Below are 9,783 nucleotides of genomic sequence, written 5' to 3' on the forward strand. Positions count from 1 at the left end.
ATATTTATGTGTTTATATATATGTATGTGTGTATGTGTGTATACATATATAACAATAATAATGAAAGAAAAAGGGGCCATCAATTTGAGAGGAAGTGAGGACCATGGGAAGGGGTGGAAAGAAGAATCATGGTAAGGATTGGAGAGAAGAAAAGGAGGAAGGGAAATGATGTATTTATATTTTAATTTTTTTAAAGAGTGAGAATGAGGAGAGAGAGTGAGCAAGAGAGACAAAGAGAGAGAAGGAGAGTGTGTGTGTGTGAGAGAGAGAGAGAGGGAGACAGGGACAGACAGAGAGACAGAGAGGGAGAGAACATGAGGCAGATGACAGGACAAAGCCAGAGGAGCCCCTTCAGAGAAAATCCCCAGAGATATCCCTCAAACAATGCCTAAAACAAAGGAACTATCAGACTTCTATAAGCTTTTAGGGTTAACAGGACACTTTGCATCATGTGATTTAGTTCAATATAGTGTATGTGACAAAGAGAATGGTAGAGCTAGGTATCATAGATTAAGAATGGTTGATTCACAGCACAGACTGTATCTTATGGTCTAAAGAGAGTGCTTTAGGGGGGCATGGTTGATTTCTCCAGGCTGTGGGATCTAGCTCCATAACCGTGACCACTATTTTAAAGGGGCAGGCACATGTTCCAACAATTTTTAAAACTTTTCTTTTGAAGAATGTACATGTTTTGTGTCTGTTTTTAGAAAACCCTTTTAACATTATTTTGGTAATAAGATACAGTTTCTTTTAGGCTAATATATATGTCTACAGGTATTTAGCTATAAAGTAAAATTTCCATCATAATATTCATATTACTACCACCAATGAAGAAGTATACCAATCACTGGCATACTGGGTCTATAGTTACAGAAAGATGTGAGTGATACCTTTAAATGGAATCTTTAGAGTTATAATTAATGGGAAATTAGATGTTGGACATGGTAGCTTATACTTGTAATCACAGCATTTGGGACGTGGAGGCAGGAGGATCAGGAGTTTAAAGTCATTCTCAGGTACACAGGCATTTGGGCTACATTGCATCTTCTGTCAAACAAACAAACAAACAAACAAAATCAAAACAAACACTTCCCCCACCCTCAAAACCAACTGTGGATGAAAATTCACCAAGGGCTTGAAAATGGGGTTTATACATCTTTGGACCAGTTAAGAGGGTAGTTCTCAGAGTTGTAAAAGCCATTTCTTAGACAATATTCTCTCTCTAGGCGGGGAGAAATATCACTAGATTTACAGAAAAACCATCTCTTCAGATTCCCCTATGTGTGCTGTGAAGTTTACTATGCTGGTTTTGCCTGTGGGTCTGTGTTATTGCACTAATGTATTGTATTTCTCTCTGCTGCTTTTAAAATTTAAATGAGACATGATTTTATTCATTTATTTAGGACATCATGCAGGGAAGCATTAAAAGGTAACTCATTTCCTCTAGATTCCTAGTTGATTTTGAGGGCACATTAAAAAGACCTCAGTTACTTGAAGCTTGCCAAATGGTTGAATAAAATTATAAAATCCCAATGTAGAATGATTTTACACTATAAAACACTGAACATGCAGAATTTCATATTTTAACCTTGCATTAATGATTCCCATCAAAAGACAAAACCAAAAAGCTGACAATGACCTTAGTAAGTCATTTGATGTCTTTGGGCTCATTATCCTTTGTCAGTTGATAAGACAGATTTAGATTTACTGTTCTTTTTTTCCCCCCATTTCTAACCAGCGATGATCTTAATGTCTAGTAAAAATAAGCTGGAATAATGCCATCACATTTCACACTGAAGAGTTTAGACCTGATGCAATTTTAAAGTACTCAACAAGTACCCAAGATTTGGGTATATATGGAGTTGCAGAGATAAAAACTCAGGCTCAAAATATTTGAACTAAATATAGATATTATTTCTATTTATATATTTCTTAGACTATCTTTTGAAAGATTTGGCTCAACTGTCATCTCCTCAAGTTTCTTCATGGTGTACTTTGTTAAACAAACAAATTTAATTTTAATAACTCAGATTAATATATTTTTTATGTTTGACATTATTGGTTTAGAAGCTCTTCTCAACTATATCACAAATATATTCACTCATAATATTTTTTTTATTTATCTTTTTTGAGATAGCATCTCACATAGCCTTAAGTTTGTCTTAGATTTGTGAAGTAGTTGAGGATGCATCTACCTTTGAGTGCTAGGATTACATGCACGCCTCCACCTCTGGCTTATGTGGTGCTGGGGATTGAACTCAGGGCTTCATTCAAGCTAGGCAAGCACCCTATGCTCTGAACTACATTCTTGGACCCTTTCTTCTATTATTTCTTACATTAAGTTTTATACTTGGCTTTATTAAGCTCAAGATTTCATTGGCAGATGATGTGTTATGGAATAAACTTTTTGTACACTGTGAAGACGTGTCTTTGTCAAGGTGCCTTCTGATTGGTTTAATAAAACAGCTGACTGGCCAGTAGCTAGGAAGGAGGTATAGGTGGTACAGCAAGACAGAGAGAAGGCTGGGAAGAAGAAGGGCGGTCTCTGGAGTTGTGAGCAGAAGCAGAGAGAAGCAAGATGAGCATGCTGTGTTGAAAGAAGGTACCAGAACATGGCAGATGGGAGATAAGAAATAGAGGTTAATTTAAAATGTAAGAGTCAGCTAGTAACAAGCCTGAACTATAGGCCAAACATTTATAATTAATAATAAGTCTCTGTGGTTATGTGGGGAACAGTAGGCTGGACCAAACTGATTGGCAGTTTAGACAGAAAACTCCACCTACAATGATGCACAATAAAAAATTTAGCACTTAATTTCTTTGTACAAGAAGCCAGTCTTTCCTGTGGACCATAGAAAGAACACTTCTGCTTTCTCCATTACTGTGAGGTTCTGCTTTACATGTTAACTTTCATACATTCATGGATATATCTGTAGGGTTTCTATTTGTTTCCAGTGGTCTGTTTGTTGCAGTTTTTGGCCCTTGTCTCATTGTATTTATTGGATAATTGAATTTACAGATAGCTTAAACCGTCATCAGGCTCTTTTCTCCTGCTCCTCAGTTTTGAATTTAGTAGCTCTCCTTTCATGGTTTTCCTTCCATATGTGTTTAGGATAATTTTATCAAGTTCCTTAAAATTCAGTTGTGATTTTTGTAGAAATTACATTGAAGTTATTGATTATATTTATAAGAACTTCTTACTCCACAGTATTAAGTAGATGTAGTTAAGAGCATAAAATTATTCTATAAAATCAGAACATTGTTTCTTTTCCTTGCTGTACAGCATTGATCATAATTCCTGGCATTCATGGTAAACTTTTCCATTTTTAAGAAAAGGTGTCACTGTGTACTTCAGGCTAGCCTGGATCACTGTGTAACTCAAAGTAGTCTTGAACTCAGTGCCTTAAAGTGCCTTGAAGCCACTCCTCAGCCTCCTTAGTGTTGGGACTATAGGCAATGAGGCACCAAGCTCATCTTCATAGTCGGTATTCTTATCTTGCTTCTGATCTTTAAGGTGGGTTGCCTGTTTCCAATGGAACATTCTATTTTTTGTATATTAAAATAATGAACCAGTGATGGGAGAAATGGCTTAGTGGGTAAAATGCGTGTTGTGCGTCCTAGTTACTCTTTACTCTTCTTCTTCTTCTTCTTCTTCTTCTTCTTCTTCTTCTTCTTCTTCTTCTTCTTCTTTTTCTTCTTCTTCTTCTTCTTCTTCTTCTTCTTCTTCTTCTTCTTCTTCTTTTTGTTTTTTGAGACAGGGTTTCTTTGTATAGTTTTGGTGCCTGTTCTGGATCTTGCTGTGTAGATCACGCTGGCCTCTAATTCACAGAGATGTGCCTGGCTCTGCTTCCTGAGTGCTGGGATTAAAGGCATGTGCCCGGCCCTAATTACTTTTCTATTGCTGTGAAGAGACACCCCAACAAAAGCAACTTCTAAAAGAAATAATTTAAATGGGAATTTGCTTACAGTTTCACAGGCTGAGTCCATTAAGGAGCAAGAGGGAGAGGCAGATATATATATATATATATATATATATATATATATATATATATATATATATATATATATAGAGAGAGAGAGAGAGAGAGAGAGAGAGAGAGAGAGAGAGACTAGGGATGGTACAGGCTCTTATAACCTCAAGAGTTCACTCTGCAGTGACAAGTCTCTTCCCACAAGGCCACACTTCTTAATCCTTCCCAAACAGTTAAACTCACTGGGGAACAACCATTCTAATATTATGAGCCTCTGTGTGTGTGTGTGTGTGTGTGTGTGTGTGTGTGTGTGTGTGTGTTCTCATTCAAACCATCACACTGTGCAAACACATGTACCGGGGTCTCTATCCTTAGCACCCATATAAAATGCTGACAATGACAGCATATACCTGTTTTCTCAGCACTGGGTGATGAAGACAAGGGTATTCCGGTTACTTGCCTGACCATCCAGTCTTGCTAAATCAGCAATTTCCAGGTTCAGGGAGAGACCCTCTCTCAAAAAATAAGATGGTGAATGATAGAGAGAGATATCTGTTATTATCCATTGGCATCTACACATGATCACATGAGTGTGTGCACCTTCCAATGGACATAAACTCACACACACGTACACACACACACAAAACCAAAACATATAACTACCAGTTTGTTGTATTTAAAAAGTTAAAGAGATTTTATCTTATTTTAGCTTAATAAAGTTTAATAGTTCACAAATGGATGTTGAAAATTTGCATTTTTCTTCCTGAAAAATATTTCTTGAGACCATTAATTTAGTAAATTTCATGAATAAAGCAAATTTCTTGATATTGAACATTTTTCATATATTGGATTATAAAGAACTACTTGATGTGATGTATTTTGTAACAATATTGGATTTTATTAACTAAACTTTGAAATGATTTTTGGATCATATTCATATGTATTAAAGTATATGACATATGCTTTATCAGATCTATATCCTATATATTTTAGTATTTTACTTTATAAAATACATTATAGGCATATATGTAAATACATAAATGTGTAGACATTATCTACCATCAGTCTGGGAATCTAGATAGCATTAGCATAAGGAATTATTAGCTTTCACTTCTTATGAATGTACTATAATAACTTGCAGAGGTAATGTATTATACATTAATGATGATTTTTAGAACTCATCTGCCAAGCAATCTTGATAGGTGATAGGTTCTCGTGTATCAAGGAAGATCTTTGTCTGTCATTTAAATTTATTTAACACCTGTTTGTCTATGAATGTTTACCTTTTTTTCTTTCAGAAACATTAAGTTTTCAAATTTCTCAATATGTAGTTTTTTATGTTTTAATATTTTAAAAGCCACCACTTTATATTGTAGTTTTTAAAAATCATTTATTTTAAAAATATTTTGATTGTATTTTGAGATAGGGTTTCTTTCATATACCTTAAGCTAGCCTTGAAGTCACTATGTAGCCAAGGGTGATGTTGAGCTGCAAATTCTTCTTCACCTTCTAAGTGCTAGGATTATAGGTGTGCAGCACCACTCCTGCTTTATGTAGTGCTAGGGATCAAACCCAGGGCTTCAGGAGTGCTAGGCAAACATTCTACGAACTGAACTATATGCTCAGCCTTCTGTGTTTTATTTCTAATTTCTTTATCCATCTTACCAAGAAACTGTTTATCTTAATATTTTCAAAAGCATGGGTTTTAGTTTTCTTCTTGTTCTCTAATTCAGCCCTTACTACTTGCTTTTTTCTTGTTTATTGTATTTGCTTCGGAGGTATCTTTTTGTGTTGAAGTTCATTTGTCTTAAATATTTCTGATATCCTAACAATAACATCTAAAGTCAAATGTCCTAGATGTAGCGTTAGATGCATCCCACAAATGTTGATATTTGGGAGTGTCCATTCAATGCAAATTAATATTTCCCCCAGTATGTATGCTAGCTATGATTGATGAGGTTTCAACAGTAAGAACATGTATGTTAGTGCTGAATATGTCTTCCTACCTTATCTATAGTTTTCTTATTATTTTGTTTATGTGTAGATCATATTCAACTTTATTTCTTTGGTCATTTCCTATTTTAAATGTTTCGTTTTGTTCTTTTTGTTTTTGTTTTATTGTTGTTTTTATATAAGATTCTCATCCTCAATTACTTTTTTTTTTGAAATAGAGTCTTACTATGAGCCATTAGCTGCCTTCAAACATGTGATAGTCCTCTTGCCTCATCCTCCCAAGTACTGGTGAGTGCTGATACATCCGGCTCCTCTTCTTCTTTGCTTTATATTTACTTGTTGTATCATTTATTGTCTTAGTTTTACTTTTTCATCATTTTTTGTTTTAATTGTGCCTCTTGGAATCATTGTGTTGGAATGATACTTGTATGTTCTATTGAGAGCCATTCTCATTTTAGTGTGTTTAATCTATACACACATAAACTGTATCAGTAGTCTTTAGAATTTTAATTCTTTTTTTTTTTGTTTTTGTTTTTTTGTTTTTGTTTTTCGAGACAGGGTTTCTCTGTGTAGCTTTGCGCCTTTCCTGGGACTCACTTGGTAGCCCAGGCTGGCCTCGAACTCACAGAGATCCACCTGGCTCTGCCTCCCGAGTGCTGGGATTAAAGGCGTGCGCCACCACCACCCGGCTTAGAATTTTAATTCTTGACTGCATATATATTTCCTTCTTTTTCATTTCTTTTCCCAAGCTCTCATTATTTGATGGCTCTTCCTTTTTCATATCATTTGGGGCATCTGTCCAGAGATTTTTTTTGTCAGTATGAAGGCTTGATCACAGAACCTTGTGCATGCTAAGCAAATGCTGCACTGCTGAACATCACTTTCAAACCTTTATATTTCTTAATATCTAAAACTTTATATATTCAAGTGCTTTTGTCTTCAACATGAAAAAGTATGTTATTTTCTTGTTCCTAGTGTGGTTATTGAGTAGTTTGAAGGAAATGTAATCAATGATCATTTGATACTGAACAATTAACTTTCTCTGGAAGATCTTGAATTTTTGTGTTTGTTTTTAAGATCCAAATTTTTTATTTAAGATCCAAAATTTTATCTTTTCTTTCAAGGACTCTAATTCTGTTTACTTTTAGACCACTTAAAAATCAATCGTATTTTTAAAGTTACACTATGTATATTAAAAATATAAGATTAAACATTAATCTATAGAAAAAATACAGTGAACATGCAATATCATGTGAATATAAAACGAATAAAATTTTCAATATGCAATTAAAACATTTAAAAATTAAGCCTGTCATTATTTTAGCCTCAGTAATTTCTTCAGATTCATCTTTCAGTAACTCATTTTTATCTTCTCTGTAACATGCTATTAGGCCATCCATTTAATTTTAAAATTTGGTTATTTGTGTGTGCACATGTGTGTACAGGTGCATGTGTGCACATGCAAGTGGTTATCAACCTTGAATCTTGCATATTGCTCCTTCAGCACTGTCCAACTTGTCTTTTTGGTTTTGGTTTTATTTTGGCTACAGGATCTCTCAGTGGCCTGCAGCTTAGAAAGTAGGCTAGGCTGGCTGGCCAGCGAGAGTACCAGGGATCTGCTTGTCTCCATCTCCATAATTAGGAATATATATATATATATATATATATATATATATATATATATATATATCTGTAATTAGAATTAGAGTCTCTGTATAATTAGGATTACAAACATGAACCTCCATGCTCATCTTTTAACATGTGCTTTCTGGAATCAAACTCAGGTTCTCATACTTTTGAGGTAAGCACCTGAATGACTGAGCCATTGCCTTAGCCTTTGAATACTGTATTTTTTGGTCCTAGAATTTAACTTAATGATTTTTCAAGTTCTTGCTGAAATTTCAATATTATCATTCAAGACATTAAAATATTAATTATGACTATTTAGTGTTTGATAACTCCACAATCTCTCTCTCTCTTGTGTGTATTCATAGTGTTTATTAACTCTTTGTTTTCATTCTTATAAACCCAGCTGTTTTAAATCAAAGATCAATTATTTCATATACAAATTGAAAAAAATCATTTATGGCTCTAGATAATGCTGTCTTCCTTCAGGGGGCCTTTAAATCTTCTCTGGCTGGCTTCTGGGCCTAGGGTTGACATGATTCACACTGGGCTTCTATGTTTATCATAGCTGATTTAGTTCTTGTTTACCTTTTCTCACAGAGTGTAGTAATCTCTTGTCACCTGAAAATGTGTACTGTTTATCAGAATCCCTACTTTTTGGGTAGGGCTTAAACTCCAATTTTTGTCTGCCTAATACCTGAGGGTATTTTAAAATCTTGACTTAGTTTTGCACTCTTTTAGGCACATTTTTTTTTAAATTGGAAGTGAGCCTGACAAAATATCAGAATATATTCTATGAATTTTTTTTTCAAAAAAGAGTGATTTGTGAAATTGTTTGAAACAATGACATACTAGATTGTCTAGGGCACATTCTCCCAACTTCTCCCAAGTCATTCTCACTTCCCCACCCCCTCAACTCCATGCCTTCTTTCCACACCCTCTCTCTTTAGAAAACAAACAAACAACAATAAAAAATGAACACAAACCAGAACTTAAAAAAAAAAAACAAGAAAAAGTATAACATATATTCTACCCCACATAACCTCTCGCTCCACACACACACCATAAAAACACAAAATGAGTAACCATAATATATAAGCAAAAAACAAATGAGACAAAAATGCTCATGCAAAGAAATATGAAACAAAAAAAATATTTACAAAAGTATTGAGTTCATTTTGTGTTGGCCATCTACTGTTGGGTATAAGGCCTACCTTTAAGTGTGGTTAATGCACCCAGTGAGACTCCATTGGATAAAACTAATTTTTCTTTTGCAAGCAGATGCCAATTAGAGATAGCTTCTTGGTTAGGGATGGGAGCCAGTGTACACTCCCGACACTCAGCACTGGGACTCCACCCACCTTGAACCTTGTGTGGGACCTGTGCTGGCTGCCATGGTCTCTGTGAGTTCATATGTATATCAGTCCTGTTGTGTCTGGAAGACACTATTTCCTTGGAGTCACCAATCCCTGGAACTAACACAGAAACCTCCAACTGGACAATGCATAGAGAGTGAAAGATTTTGGAATACTCTGTCCTAAATGAGATGTCTTCAGCAAATCCCTCCCCTCAGGGAGCTATGTGGTAGAAAGATTTAAGATACAAATTACTTTTGAGAAACCCTGTGTGTTCCTACTTCAATGTTTAGTACTTTTTCCTGGATATTGTTTTGTTTGTTTGGTTGGTTTTTGGTTTTTTCAAGACAGGGTTTCTCTGTGTAGCTCTGGAGGCTGTCCTGGAACTAGCTCTCTAGAGGGTGGCCTCGAACTCAGAGAGATCCGCCTGCCTCTGCCTCATTTCCCAAGTGCTGGTATTAAAGGCATGTGCCACCACCGCCCCTTACTGAATATTGAACAGCAATCTCCTAAAAAGAAAGAATATATACTCAGCTGTGATGCAGGAGGAAGGGGCTTGGTCCTGCCCCAACTTGGTATGCAAGCCTGTGTTGACTACCTAAGGGAGGCCTTACCCCCTATGAGGAGGGGATAGGGGTGGGATGGGGAGGAGGTGGGAGAAGGGGAAGGAGGGAGAACAGGAGTTGGTATGTAAAATGAAAAAAATTTAAATAAAAAGGAAAGAAGACAGGAATGATGTCATTTCCTTCAATCTTGCAGGGTCTGTAGGGCATAATGGAGTGACTTTCATAAATAGTAGAGTCACTTATACTTGCTCTACTTTTATAAAAGTCTTGTTATTTGAAATAATGCTGGAATTACAGAGAATTATTAAAGAT

This window comes from Peromyscus eremicus, chromosome X (genome assembly GCF_949786415.1).
Source record: "Peromyscus eremicus chromosome X, PerEre_H2_v1, whole genome shotgun sequence".
NCBI classification, from domain to species: domain Eukaryota; kingdom Metazoa; phylum Chordata; class Mammalia; order Rodentia; family Cricetidae; genus Peromyscus; species Peromyscus eremicus.